Below are 15,667 nucleotides of genomic sequence, written 5' to 3'. Positions count from 1 at the left end.
GCCACACTGACCTAGGGATGGGTATATGCACATCTGCTGGATTCCAAGGAGCTACAGGGATGTGTCCTTGGGCAGCATCCGGCTTCTTCCTGCAAACACTCAAGTCTGCTAAAGGTAACATTAATCCAGGCAGCTGGGGAGAAGGGTAAAGTGCAATGTTCCTACCGCTGGGAATCAAACCACAGGTGATCTGCAAAACCAAACAGTGTTATGTGCCAGCTGGGAGACAACAAATCCACTGCAAAGTCCTTCTCCTCCCACATCCAGCTGTGCAGATGTGGAACTCCAGCTGCAGGCCACCAGAGGTTCACTGGCCAGGACAGGAACTGGACAAGAGACAACTGTTTATGAAGGTGATGCATGAGACAGAAATCTCCGATAAGCAAGGCTTGTAGAACTCATTTTTATCATTATTACTTTGAATATACCATTAACTATGGAACTGTAAATGTATGTATATGTGGTCAAATATCACTAAAGGAACATAAAGATTTAAAGGTGCATAGAAAAGGTTTAGAGAAAACAAAAAACCCTCCAGACCTTATTTCAGCTGATCAATTTGTTTGTCCTTATACTGGGCTGTAAACTTGGCTCCAAACTTGCTTCCCAGGGATTCCCATCTCTCTGACAAAGCTGCACACTCCTGACTTTTCCATACTCAGCCTCTGGCTGAGCAGCATGCATTGTTCTGTGCTGGAATTAAAGTGATTTCTGTGCCTGAAGTGATGTGCACGTGTACCTTGGTCAGTCGGAACCACAGATGGCTGATTGGCATCAAAACATGCATGTTGGTCTGTTGGGGAAACAGTTGGAGCAAACAGTTGGAGCTCTTCTCTTGCTTAGGCATTATCAATAGGTATCGCTTAATTGTGGCTGTGAGATCTTGTTGGAGTTTATGCGTGGAAGGCAAGATGGATTTTCACATCCCTACCAGCTGTAAGAAAATGCTAAACTTTGCACTTGCAACGTATGTAATTTTCCTGAAGAATTATTGAGGATATTCTCCTACTCTCTGAAAATTGGGGAGTCTTTCCTCTGATTTCAGAGTGTGGACTCTCTTGTTCCTCACTGTCAAAAGAGAAGGTATATTGTAATTTCTATGCATTTACTTATACAGTAGTACATTCAGGTTAAGAAAAAATACGCTTAAAACAAGAAAGGTTTTATGTAAAGGCTAAATAATATCAGTGGCCTAAGTACCTGCAGCAGATACTTCAAAATCACAAAACTTTTATTGTGCGTCCCAAAGCCCACAGTGACAGCAGTGATGTCCCAGCTGCTTGACTGTTACAGACTCATCTTACCCAGGACGTCCCTTTGTGCTCCCAGAGATTTCCTGTTACTGATGTCACTGCAGTAGCGTGGGGCCAGGGACGGCCGTGGGCTCCTCAAGGTGTTCTTGTACCAGCCGAGCCCTCAGGGGTGCTTCGATGATCGAAGATTTTTACTGTAGTGTGCGTATACATACACACAGACACATACATATATACTGTTTACAGAATCACAGATTCATGGAATGATTTGGGCTGGAAGGGACCTTAAAGATCATCCAGTGCCACTCCTACCACGGGCAGGGACACCTTCCACTATCTCGGGTTGCTGCAAGCCCCATCCAACCTGGCCTTGGACACTTCAGGGATGGGGCAGCCACAGCTTCTCTGGGCACCCTGTGCCAGGGCCTGCCCACCCTCCCAGGGAAAAATTCCTTCCCAATATCCCATCTAGCCCTGCCCTCTGGCAGTGGGAAGCCATTGCCCCTTGTCCTGTCACTACAGGCCATTGTTCAAAGTCCTTGTCCTTCTCCAGCTCTCCTGGAGCCCCTTTAGGCACTGGAAATGGCTCTGAGGTGTCCCTGGAGCCTTCTCTTCTCCAGGTGAACAGCCCCAGCTCTCCCAGCCCGGCTCCGTAGGCTGTGCGCAAGTAGGACTTGACGTGGATCGCACGGCCCCTCACGGTCCCGCCCGGGCGCCCCCGTGACGCGCCCAAGGGATGCGCAGTGCCTGGCGCGGGGCACGCCGGCAGCTGTAGTCCTTGCGCCGCAGCCGGGGGCACTCGGCGCCTGCGCACGTCGCATCCGACTTTGCCAAGTCGCTGCCGGAGGCCGGGCGGGCCGCGCTGCCATTTTGGACCTGAGGGACGGGGGAGTCGCGGCCGGTGAGCGGAGCGGGGCCGGGGGGCGAAGGGGGGGCACGGGGGGTAGCGCTGGGGACCGGACCCTGCGGGCGGCAGGGAGACACGGGGGGCGTGGGAATCCCGCGGTCGGGCCCGGATCCGGAGGGGCCGCTCGCTCCGGGAGGGGCACGCTGAGGGCGGACCCGCCGCTGTGCCCCCTGGGGCCCCGCGGGGCAGCTCCGGGAGCGGGGCAGCGCCGCTCCTTCCCGGGCGCGGGCGGCGGTCCGGGACCCCCGCGCTGCCCGGCCCCGCTGCCCCTCCGCGGCTGCCCGGGGGCACCTGCGCGCTCCCCGGTGCCTCCAGTTCCGAGTCCCTTCCCCTGCCGTCCCCAGCAGTGTCGCGTCCCTCCCCGCCCGGATCCCGCCAGCCTCTCTCGGCTCCTGGTCGCCAGGATCTGCCCTTAAACCTTCGCCCTCTCGGGGGCTCGCTCCCGTCAGGGCTGTGCTTTCCGCAGCCCTTCCAGCACAGCCTTCCTCCCCCGTGTGTGTCCCCCCTGTCCCGGGGCTCATTCCAGGTATAGAGGGTTCGGTGCCTTTGTCTCGGCCGGGTACAGCCGGACCTTGTAGGATGTTTCCTAGCGATAAAGAGTGACTACAGCTAGGTTTATCCCGAACTGTGTTCCCTCTTCTGTAAACACAGAAGAATGGCAACGCTGATGCCACCGCTCTATTTTGGAAACACGGACAAGTTCTGGCTGTTAACTCTTCCGCTCCCATGCAGGTTGTCTTTGACCTTGTGTGCCAGTACTGTCGAGATAAAAGCAGACAAAGGCGTTGGAGGATAGGTTTCTCTAATTTGCTCTGATACTCGAGAATTCAGCTTGTTTTAATAGCTGTAATTGCTGATGTTAAATTGGCAGAAGATCTTCTGATCTGTGCGTGATGCAGAGAAAGGGGCATGTGTAGCATTTGGGGTATCTGTGTTGTGGCATCCTTTATCCTTGATGCTTCAGGAAATATATCCCCAGCGTAGTTAGAATTGAAGAAGTCAGGAACCAGGGTATTTTAGACTGTCTTTTCCCAGTGTATTGCTGCTTATTTTTGTGAATTTGTCATTGGTTTGCTTGGTCTCTGCTACCCTGCCAGTCAACCTTTTCAAAGAGAAATGGAGAGACATCTGGGCTGGTATTTGAAAGAAGGCATTCTGTGCTGAGAGAGTGACAGTAGATCCAGCAATTGCTTGTATTTACCTGAGAAAAGGCACAGGCATTTCAGAATGAAACATGAATCACAGGCTGTCTTTGGTTCTGAGGATTTTAATGCTTAAAAACGTATTGTTTGAAAAAACAATAAATTCTTTTCTGTATTCTTGAAGTGAAAGCCCAGAGCAGTTCTAATTGAATCACAGTTATACTGCTGTTCACTACAGCTGTTTAAATCTGAACTGTGTCTAATGTATGTTCTTAGTTGTGATTTAGCTGACATTTAATCACTGCACTGAATGCATTCACCTCTAAGTGATCTTTGGAATAACATTAGCATTCAGGCCCAAAGTGAGTTTTCTTGTTTTTAAAACAAGAACTTACACAGTAGATGTGAAAGATAATTTTGGAGTGGAAAATAACTGAGACTTCTGAGTGCTAACTTTGAAAGCTTCTTACAGATTAAAGTTATTTTGGGGCTTAAGAGAGATTGAGAGAAGATTATTTATATGAATTTATTAGTTAAGCAGCATCACCACTTTTTCTTCCCTCAATTTTCTCTCCCTTCTTAAAGTTCTGCTTCTTCTGTTGTGAAGCAGACCTGAAACATGAGTTACCTTATTTCTTTGTTTCTAAGTTGCACAATGGTTCAGGGAAAACTACAGAATAAATAAGGTAATAAGAAGAAAGGCAGTAAAGTAGCATGGTGTGTGTCTTGAGGAGTTTAAATTAATCATTTTTTCTAAGAGAGCTTGTCATAGACTGCTTGAAAAATGTTTCATAAGAGATTTACAAAGTCATTTTCTATTTTACAATGTGTGCAAGAGATAAGATGCTTCTCAGCAGCATTATCAATATCAGTCAATGATAGCATCTAAATAAACATCTTTTGTGAGTTTAAGTGTTTAAACAAAGTGGTAAATGTATTCAGCCATAGTGAAGTACTTTTCATGCAGCAAAACCAATTTAATTTCTTCTTAAAAAGCAAGGAAAAGAGTCTGCAGGGTGAGAGCAGAAGAAAAACCCCTTGCACATGGTAATGGTGAAGCTTCTGGGAGTTTATTTTTAAGCTTTTCTTTTTGGGTGTCCAGTTATGTTCATGTAATGTTCTAGTTTTTGTCATTCTGCTGTACTTACATGTAATTGCAGGAACTACTTTGTGCCCTCACAACTGAGGAAAGTGAAGGAGTGTGCATAACCCAGAGGACTGCTGGCCACAGTTCCTTGCTGTAACTGTACTTTGCCCAGCTGCAGAAGCATTTTGAAGTGAGTGCTCACCTCAGAAGAGGAAGTAGACAAGCTATGATTATAGCCTAGCTTGGGAGTATTCTAGATACTTACTTTTACTGTCTCATAACTTGAGTGTTTTTAAAGAGTTTAGGCATTCCTTCTTGGGCTTGGTTGGACTGTTAGCTGAGCTAATTGTGTGCACATTTTGGTGAGAGAAAGGTAGTTGTTCTTCATCTTTCCCCTCTGAAGAATAAAGCAATAGAGACTTGGTCATTTTCTGTAAGTGACTGACACTCAGGTTTTACTGTGGTGCAAAGTTGCTGGAGCTGAAGGATTGATATTTTTCTTCATAAGAATTGCAAATTACACTTAATAGAAACGAAAGTATTGCAGCAAACTGGGAAAGAGTGTTTTGAAGAAGCCAAGGCCCTGTTTCATATGACCAGCTCTCAAGTTATGCTTGGAATTTCTGCTTTTACTATACCAAAGCACAGCAGGTTTTTTTCTCCCCTCTGAGGAAACGCGATACCAGATCTTGTTGTGCTGGTTATTCAAATAATTTTTCAAACTTGGCAGCAAGTTCTTTTTTGCTGTTCTTTTTTTTTTTTTTTTAAAGTTTTATTACACTCCTCCTGTTTAGGAATTGATAATTTCTTCCTTCCACCCACCTGCCCGAACTTTTCTCAGCTCTGCTGCTGGGAGAGGCCTATTGTTTCAGTCAGGCACAGAACTCCTGTCATGTTTGCGTTTACATCATTGATTCTGAAGCTCACACTCAAATGGTGGTGTTGCTCAGCAAGAAAAGGCCTATTCTCTTCAGGGGGATTGTTCAAATTTGATTGTGTGGAACCTTGTTTCTAATCAGGAAGTGAAAGTTAGGTGACTTACCTTTACCTGAAGTGTGCAGATCTCAGGTTCTGGATTTGTTAGCCCATGATACGGAAGCTGGAGCTTTCAAGAGGAGTGTGTTACTATCAGCCTCTATAAAATCTTCGTGCTCTTAGTTTTCTATTCTTTATAGGTCTATTTTTCTTTCAAGGGTAGCCTTCACACATATTTTTTCTTTCCAAGTATTAGCTGGGTACCTAGTAGTCTTTTTGAAGTTTATTACTAAGGAAAAGAAAGATCGGGTAAAAGGTTAAGGTGATCTTGAAATAGAAAAAGACATGGTAAGACAGTTCAGTAATCTGCTTCTGATTTATTCATTAATTCATCAAATGAATAGCCATTTGCAGTGAAATATCCATCAGGAGTATAAAATTTGTGACTGGAAGCATATTCATTTACTGAAAAATAAAATAGGCTCTTTGATCCCTTCAGTTTCACGTGATTGGGGTGGAACTTTTGCCCGGGCAAGTCATTCATAACTTACTACCCTTTTTAGCTTTGCCTCATTCAGTGGAAAAATTGAAGGAAAGCTCAGTGCTGAGCAAGCTGAAGAGGTGGACTGAGACATGGAAGAGTGGGTTGTGTTAATTTTTAACGTGCTTTTGGTTAGTATCCATCCTTAGTGCCTCCCCAGTCCCCAGTGCTAGCTGACTTTTAATTACGTATTAATAATCACTACTCTTGCTTAACAGTTAGAGTGCTCAGATACCCAGATTTTTATTTTATTTTATTCACTGCTGGCTTCATAAACACTTGAATCGATTAAGACTTGTTGCTCTGAATACTCCTTTTCTATTTTTCTGACTCTTTGAGGTTTTTGCTCTGTCAGTGCTGCCCTTTTCATGTATGTGCAGAGCAGCTAGATGGAGTGAGCTTGTTCTGTATAAGGATTCCTCATCTTTAAAGTTTTTTTTTTACTTTGGCTAGTCAGAGTCTGAATTAACTGATCTGTGGATCACTCTGATTAATTTTTCTTAATAAGGCTTGTCTCTAAAAGTGTGTGTTCCTTGTATATGTACATGTGTATTTCCTACTGTTGTAAGTATATAATTTCAGAGACTAGATAAGAAGTGGGGTGACTAATACATAAAAATGTTCATAACGTATTTAGCCTAATCTTTAACCAGGCTTGCTAAGTTCTGTGAAAGTGGCGAGCTGCATATTTTCACCAGATTTTACCTCAACACCCTTTCCTATCTATTCGGTTAAGACTTCCTGGGCATGTGAAGAGCACTTTATAAAGGAAATGAGAGAAAAGAAAATTCGTGAGCTTAGAAGATAAAAAGTGAGACTTGTGGCAGTGATTTGCTTTTTGTATCAGGATCATAGCATGGTTTGAGTTGGAAGGAACATTAAAGACACCAGTTCAAAGATCACAAAGCTGCTTTGGTTCTTAAATGTCTGTGATTGACCCAGTGCATGTGTTGTCTTCAATGATGAAGTCTTCAGAGCAGTTTTATTCCAGCTTTTTGAAGGGGAATAATGTGTATAATGCTAACAGGAAAGAGGAGGGAAATGCTGGAGGAGGACACTTTTATTGCCTCACTCCACATGAAAGAAGTTTCCATAGCTGTCCAAACTAAGCAGTTGTCACCTGTGTTTCCAGGTGGATACTCACCATGTGTAACATTTCTAATTCCATTTAAGTGCTCATCACCTAAAGATACAGAATAGAACCTAGGATCCACAGGCAGTAATCCCGCAGGTAATTGGCCTGTTCCACTTTGTGCATGTTAAATTGAGCGTACCAGTAAGATTTTAGAATATCTTTTTTTGCCTTATACCAGTGAGGCATTTGGTGAATATTAAAAAGACCAATTTCCAGAGCAAAGCTGCATTTATTAAACATTTGCCTGAACCAAATCTAGTTCAGGTCAATGAATAAGCTATCATGAGGCAGCGGTGTTCTCATTGTTCTTCTGTGCACCCATTGAATCAGGGTATTTAACTCCTGTTCTGAAATCTAGTTTGGGCAGGTAGATTTGCTCTGTGTGGAGACCTGTTGACATTGCTGGTGGTTTATTTGATATTCTCCATGTTTTAAACATAGCCCTGTGAGGTGTGGCATGGCATATAATTTTCTCCTTTCCCTTCTTTTCCACTCATCATCAGGCTCTCAGAACTACAAGACTTAAGGCACTAGTGGGAGCTTGAGTCACTAAAGCAAAAAATAACATTTAAGCAATATCTTGCTTTCACATCTGCAATGTGAACAAAATAATACTGTCCTGAGGGGGATATTAGAGGTGAAAATATTTTCAGAATAATGCCTGTTCATTTTGAGGCTGGGAGCTGCTCAATAAACTCGTTGTTTGAGTGGAGAAGACACCAAGAAAATGAAATTCATAGTTAAGCGTGGCTGATGTGGGAGGTGAGAGAGGAGGGGACTTACAGACAGTAATAATAGGGATGAGATCTATTCTGAGAAAGCCTGTGTCATAGCTGGGATTTCTTTGCTTTTTGGAATTTCACTTCCTGTTTTAAAAATAGTAAACTCTATACTTCATGTTCTGTATTTCTGCCTTCATGACTTCTAATCACACACAGTAATGTTCTAATGTATTGCAAGCTAAAGTGTCTGAACAGAATTTAGAAGAAAACTGTCAGAACTCCTCACATGGTTCAGACTCAGGGTTTGTATCTGTAACTGATTAAGGTGGTCATTGCACAGCATTATAACCCTATGGGCCTGTACTTTTGCTCCAGTATATCGGTTCCTTTTTGATTTTCCACATGATGCATGGCCAGGGAAGCCATGAAGGGGTGGATATATGGTGTAGTGTGTTCACAATTAATTACTCTCCCTGAATAGAATATTTTGCCAGGGCATGCAAAGTGTGCTGTTTTGTTTTTTTTTTTTTAATACACAGTTTCACAGTTATCAGGGGCCCTAGGCTTTTTTTCCTGAAGATTTCCTGGGTTAAACAGATCAGTGAATGTCAGTTTATGATTAGAATTGACACAAAGGTAGGGAAGGACTGTGAGACAGGGGAGTGTCAAAGGGAAGGGGGCCCCACTCCTTGGGCAGTATCCAGCTGCAGGAGGAGAACTCCCCAGCTGCACTGCTCGATAGCTGCAGCTGCTGCCCTGCTGACACGTGTGGGTGATGCAGTTACCTCCAGTTCACTTGCAAGTTTTGGTTTAGGAGCTAGTCCTAAGCTTCTTCACAGACCTGTGGGCTTCCAGTTGTATCCCAGCAGTAAGGTGAGTTCCTTGAAATTGAAGGGTGCAGTCAATGTTTGTTGTTAGCAGATGATCCTGGTTTTTTTTATTTAGTGTTCAATTGTCAGTTTTTCACACAGAAGATCTAGGATGTAAAGACTGAAACTTTTGTTTGAGGATTTTACTTACTACTTTAGTTGGAAGAATTAAGATTTCTTAAGAATTGAGATTTCTGACATCTGCTTTATGTTTTGATAAAGGTCAAAGGAATTTTAGAGCAGCCCCAGAAGAGCCAAGTTTAATAGAAGTGTTGAGAATATTGAAATAGTGGTACAGTTCTAGGCCACCTTTGTCCTCCAGTTTCTGTTTTATTTTACAGAGAGGCATGAGCTGGAATGTAGCAAGCAGTCAGATTTTGCAAGGTTGGGATGGTTGTGTTGTCCACCCATGGCTATACTTTCATGTTGCCATCTGGTCACTTGTAAAAAATTCCTAGGAAGCAGGTAATGGACTGCCACTGAAATTAGGAAACATGAAGACGACTTCTCTGGAACTCAAGGTTTTGCTTGCAGCAGTTTGCTGTTTTGGAAAAGACGGTGACCCGTGGCAGACTTTCAGATACCTCAGGGTTGACTTAAATAATCTCAATACTTCTTCCCTCCCCTGAAATTGTAATTTCCATTACATCTTTTGGATTTACTGTAGTAATAAATAATTTAGCTCGGAAAAATGCAAGCTTTATTTTCAGCTGACATTGAATTTTGCACACAGGAATATTCCTTCATTTTGTTGCAAGTACTGGCTTTCTGCTTCTAGTTTCTTTGATTCTACTGTTTAAGAATATTGAGAGAAGCAGCTTATTTTTCTTAGCAATGTAAGTGTAGTCATACCGTGGTAACGAGTTACCTGTCAGAATTTCAGTGCGTTGTCTACAGCAGTTCTTGTTCCCACAGCTGAGTCAATCAACAGGAACTGTCTTACACCATCTACTTTGCTAAAGCAGGTACAAGCAGCAAGTGACAAAGAGCTTTCTTTTTTGAGAGATTTCAAGTCATCAGCACATTTCAGATGTGTGGTTGTCACTGGTAGTAGGGAATGATTCATCATTTCTTTGATGAGCCTTGCCAGGCTGAATTGCAGAGCTGTGCAGTCTGTTCCAGTTTCGTTTATTGCTCAGGTACCTACAGTGACAATCTGTTTAGCAAGTTTTTATAGGCAGTATCTCCTGAAAGCTCCACAGGCCTTTTTCTCTGTGTTCTTGGGGGCAAAGGAGTGAAGGTATATCTGGGGCTCTCTTCATTGCTATACTCACAGAGGGAGGCAGTTTTGTACTCATTAAACCTGCACTGCTGCTGTTGGACACTTAAAACAAGGTGCATTGTGTGCTGGTCAGTCCTGCACAGAACATCCTGAAAAATCATGTTTAGGTTCATGTAGACACCAGCATTGTACTTTTGGAAATTGTACCTGCTCCATTTGAGGCTTCCAGGTGAGATGATCAGGGTTTACATTTTGCTGGTAGGTCTTTCCAAAAGCTACTTTTAAAAACATTACAACTGCACAATTTTACAAACATACAAAAACATGTATGACAACAGTAACGGCAGCTGAAGTTGTCATTCTTAGTAATGACTGCAGGTAATTGGGTAATTTAATGGTCAGGCTTTCTGGTTTTTTTCATTCCCCAGAGTTAAAAGCTTTTTGCAGGTTTGTCTAAGCGTGTGTACGAACCATTGATAATAAAATGTAGCTCTGAGAAAGGAATGGGGAAATAATGTGAAGCAAGCACTGAGCTGTAAATAGGAAGTAAAACTAATGGCCAGAGATTATGAAATCCTCTGTAAATGCTGTCCTCTGTTAATAACTGAATGTGTAACTACTTCTGAAGGGACTTGTTCCGAAGCTGCAAGGTAGGTGGTGAAACAGAAGGTGGTGGCCTCATATTTTGTTTTACCGTGCTATTTTACAGTAGAGAAAGTGTTTCTTGTTGACACTTTGATGTGCTTAGGCCAGAGCAGCAGGCCTCAGCCAGAGCTGACTTACAAGATGAACCCTGGGCATTATGTGACCAACACCATCAGTATTATTTAGCTAAAAATAAATGACACAGATGCTTATGCTAGCTCTGTATAACCTTGTGTAGTTATCTGCAAGAAATGTATCATTTCAAGAAACTTTCCCAACTGACATGAATAGAGGCTTGTTTGTAGGGTATTTTAGGGGAAAACCCTCCCAGCCAAGGCCTGGGCTCTGGCCAAGCCCTGGCCCCTGATGGTCGGGAGTGGGCCATCAGATCCAGCTGTTTCTGTGCTAAAAATATCATCAGGTCCCTTGGACTTGCTGATTTGGGCCTATAAAAGCTGGACCCACTTTCGGGGTGAATTTGTAGACCTCAGCTACAGGTGGACACACCATGTAGGATTTCCCCAATTGCCAGGAAGGGTTCTCCAGGTCCTTGCTGCAAACGGGGCTCCCCAGTGACTGTGGATCTGGGTGATGGTAAAGTATTCAGGCAATTGGTGATGTATCTTTCTCAATCACTATCCTCTCTCTCATATAGCAGTTATTAGGGGCATTACTCTGCTTACTTTTGCTTGTTGCTAAAGCCAAGCATGTAGTTTGGTAGTAGTATAATGTATCATTATACTTTTGTGTTACCTTAATATTCACAGTCAAATAGGACCATTCTTTCCATTGGTGTCTGTGTCCTTTAAATTACCCCCGTCAATAAGCAGAACACGCTTCAAAAGTAATGCCTTTGAAGTACATTTAAAAATAGCTGTAATACAAAAACCATGGATTTTCTTCCAATGACAAGTCACAAAATAACCTGTCAAATTAGTTATAGTTCAAGTGGTTCTCTTAACATATCTAGTGATAAGTCTTTTATCTCTCCCCATAAGCATCAAATTAAGTTCTGCAGTTTCTGAAATTTGCTCATGAAAGTTGACTATTTCCACCTTTTTAATTGGAAAATAACATAAGGCAGTAATGTAAGCTGTGATGCTGTGTGGGTATGTCTGTATTAATGAGATAGGAGAGATAAATGTAGGCACTGGGAAATGAGGGAAAGTCAGTAGATACGTGAAAGTCATCAGGCTAAAGTGGTAGAAAAGCACATTGATGGGAAAGGCAGCTATGTTATGGTATACAACTATATTATACCTCCAAAATCAAGTTACCTGTATAGACATTTTGGGGATTTTTGCCAGCATAATTTTTGTTTGGTTTTAGTATCGTAAGTGAAAGTTCATTGCCAATCTTTCCCACAGAGATTTGGATTAATTTATATAGACACCTAGGAGAAGCTTTTAGAAACTGGTAGAGGATCAGCATCTTTAGTGACACTCCAGCCTAAATTTGTCACACATGGGATATTTTTCATGTAAAAGAGAGTAATTAGTTTGATTGAAAGTACCAGGACAGTGGTTTTAAAAAAGCATGGCAGAGATACAGAGCAACATCCAGGTAACTGTCCAGATTTTCTTGGGTAAACAATAACCATATAAGTTTAAATGAAAAAAATATATTAAATTATCAACAAATTATGATATCTTTTTGAATAAACAGAGTATCAGCCATGATATTTAATGACTTTCTCATCTCTGGTGTTGTTTGTATAATGGTGGGATACCACAGGTTCCAAGGCAGTGATATGTGAATGTTTTATGAGGTTTCTTATTAGGACAAAAGAAAATGAAAATAAACCAAGAAACCAGTGTGCTTATTAACTGTCCAGTAGCATCTTTATGTTGGGACAGTTGATCCAGTTGACTTTTGCATGTTTTTCAGTTTCATGTTACCTGACTGTCATTAATTGGAGCTGGCTAACTCTTGGGTCTGTATAGTGCTGGACATGCAGGAGATTTACTCAAGCTGTATTGATTTGCTCCTTATAATACACGGCAGCAATAAGGGAAGTGGAAGTAGGTTTTTAAAAGTGAGAAGGAATTCCTGGTGTACACTTGTGCGTTGAATGTTAGTATAGGACTTAGGAAAAGCTGTAGAAATGAAAGTAGGTGATGTTCAAGATGAACATTACTGAACCTGAAGAAAGTGCAATGCTGATTTAGGCAATCTGTGCCTTTCCATTCAAACTAGTAAAACTTAAGCTGTATTGATAACCATGCACTGAACAGGATCCTCTGGAAAAAAAGTAACCTATATGACCAGTTTGATATATGTCTCTTTAGAGGAGGAATCTGCTACAAGACAGAGACCCAAAGAGAACAAGAAGAGCAGGACAGGTGCAACAGGAATTATTGAGGTTGTTTTAGGAAACTCGAAGAATCACAGAATACTTGAGGTTAGAGGAGACTTCTGGACATGGCCTGATCCAAATTCATCTGCTTAGAGCAAGGCCAGTTAGAGCAGTCAGTAACGTGTTTAGTCAGGTTTGGAATGACTCTGAGAGTGGTGATTTAACCTCTCTTGACAATTTCTCTGCTGTTCAACCACCTCACAGGAAAATAAATAACTCCATCCCCTGTTCTTAAGTTGAATTTCCTGTATTTTAATTTGTGCCCACTGGCTATTGTCCCATCCCTGAGTACTGCTAGGGAGAGTCTGCCTTCAGCCTTTTAACCCTTCAGGTATTTCTACACACTGATAATATCCTCCTGATCATTCTCTTTTCCAGGTTTAACAATCCCAGATTTCTCAGCCTCTTCCCAATCCCTTTCTTATCTCTATAGCCGTTTGCTGGTGTCACATCAGTTACATCTGTGTCACTCTTGATTTGGGGAGCCTAGAATTAGAGTGAAAGAGAAGGATCACCTTCCTCGTCCTGCTAGTGATGCTTTTTCCTAATCCAGGATGCTGCCAACCCTTTATTTTGTTGTTATTGTGAGGAAATGTTGCTAGTTCATGTACAACAGCACCAGTGTTTTCTGCAGAGTTGTTTTCTGTCCAGCTGCCCCGTAGCTTTTACTGGTGCATGGGTTTATTCCTCCCCAGGTACAGAACTTTGCACTTCCCCGTGTGGAATTTTTGTTCCATCACCATATTTGCTGAAGGTGAGCTGGGTCCTGTTGTCCAGGTCATAAATGGAGAAGTTAAACAGTGCTGGTCAAGTTTGTACCACTGGGCTGCAGCATTAATGCCTGGACTCCAACTGGGCAGTGCACTTCTGATCCCAGCCCCAGGAACCTTGCCCTTGACGCAGGCTTGCAGTCTACCCCCCCTAGTCCTGCCTGGCCCCTGCTTCATCAGCTTGTGTGTGATGATGTTGTAGGACATGGTGTTGTCCCACCTACCAAGTCGTCTTCTCAAAGAAAGCTGTCAGGTCAGTCAGACAATATTTCCCCTTTATAAATCCATGCTGACTAATACAAATCACTTTTCTTGTCCCCATTTTGTTTGGAAATGGCTCCTACGAGCATTGGCTCCCTGACCTCCCTGGGGTTGTGATGACACTGGTCAGCCTGTAGTTTCTTGGGTCATCCTTCTTGCTCCTTCAAAGAAAGGAGTGTCATTTGCTTTTTTCAGTACCAGGAATGTGGAGAGTCACTCACAGGAGTTGGACTTCTCACTTTAATGTGGCACAGAGCAGGCTTCACTGATTTTCTCTAATGCATAGAATGAATGAGAAAAGAAGCTTCAGTTTTTCAGCATCTCTCTAGATGCTTAATACTTCTGGAAGTTTATCTTCCTTGTGAAGGAAAACCATTTGTGCTTACACAGGTAGTGGTACTCAGTTACTGCTCCTCCTTCCACACAAAACAAGCGGTTCTGTGGTCTGGCTCATCACTTAGGCCTCAGGGAGACAATCTGTTACCCTGTTTGATGACACAAACACATTGTGCTTTATGACAGACTTTTTTTTTTTACCTACAGCATTCATCATTTGTGTTAAATAGACATATACTCTAAATGTAACCTTAATCTATTTGACTAAAAATACTCCGATTTTTACTTAGACCAGAGCACAGCAGTTAAAACTTTCTAGTAGTTTTGTAGAAACAATTTTCTAGCCTTGTTTTTGCACAGAAAAAGGGAAAAAGCACACCTGTCCCACTGATGGAGAGTGAGAAACTTTGGGATTTCCTTTTTGTAATTTTAAAAGGAAAATGTTCTGAAAAATAATATCCTCTGAAACTGTTGAAATTGAGTGAAAGGTGGCAGTCTTGAAACAAAGTGGCCAAGCAAGGTTACACATGAAAATCCTCATGTCCATATGCAGGAAATTAAAGCAGGAGAACACAAGTAATGCAAAAAGAGTGAACTTGAGTCAGTGGATGTGAGAGAGACTTGTGGAGGTTTTCCTCAGGGCCAGAATGCATAGCAGAGAGAACAGGAAAGGAAACAATCTTCATTAGCGGTTTAATTGTTTTAATTTGGACAAGGAGGGCACTTTGGAAATTAATCCACTGAATGTTCTCACAGACTGCACTTGATTTGACTTGTGAAATGAGCTTGGATCAAGGAAGCTGAGTTGCTTTTGGATGAAATTAAACTGGAAGCTGTGGTCCTGCTGGTGTGGGACTGTGGGATCCCATAGGGCTGTTCCAAACTTAAAATTCCAAGAACGTATCCCATGTAGATTTTGGGTCTGCAGACCTTCCTTTGTGGCCCCACTCCTGTTGCACTGCCCTGCTTGTGGGTGTGGGCACAGCAAATCCGTACAGGGGGAGTTCAGAGACTGACTGCGCTGGAAAAGGCTGTGCTGTCATGAAAGGTGCTGTAACAAAAAAGAGGTTGACTGCGGTAATTCTGAAAGGTGTGGCACAGAGTTTTTACGAAGATTCCAGTACAGGAGATGAAAATGGGTCTGTAAGAAAATAGGAATCTGATTTGTCAAGTAATTCCCTCAGTGAAGCTTAGAAGCCATATGACAGTGCAATTAGCTGGTACCAGCTGAAGGGTAATAGTCTTATTTTTAAATGCAGCTTTTATTGGTTTATTTTAATTTTCTCTGTACAATATGTGTACAATGTGTACAATATGAGCAAGTTTTGAAAACAAAGAAGAAGTGAAAGTCTTCAAGAATGTGAAAAACGAGGTTCACTCTCCTGTGAGAATTTAAAGGGTTTAATATAAAGACAATAAGAGACACATAAAATAAAGCAAAGGGAT

General features: G+C 42.5%; 1 protein-coding gene across 5 annotated transcripts in view; it reads left to right on the top strand.

Annotated features, from left to right (window-relative positions):
- The first annotated feature begins 2,057 nt into the window (after positions 1-2,057).
- Positions 2,058-15,667, top strand: part of ITCH (itchy E3 ubiquitin protein ligase) — a 59,773-nt gene continuing 46,163 nt past the window's right edge. For 3 of the 5 annotated variants that reach the window (XM_039563352.1, XM_039563351.1, XM_039563348.1), the window contains exon 1: positions 2,058-2,154. The gene's annotated coding sequence lies outside the window, so the exon portion shown is untranslated. Of the gene's footprint in view, positions 2,155-4,462; positions 4,580-8,522; positions 8,636-15,667 lie in introns of those variants that run through there. The other 2 variants (XM_039563349.1, XM_019280708.3) reach the window with 2 other exon arrangements.

This window comes from Corvus cornix, chromosome 20 (assembly GCF_000738735.6).
Source record: "Corvus cornix cornix isolate S_Up_H32 chromosome 20, ASM73873v5, whole genome shotgun sequence".
NCBI classification, from domain to species: domain Eukaryota; kingdom Metazoa; phylum Chordata; class Aves; order Passeriformes; family Corvidae; genus Corvus; species Corvus cornix.
This window is presented reverse-complemented; position numbering and strand designations above follow the sequence as displayed.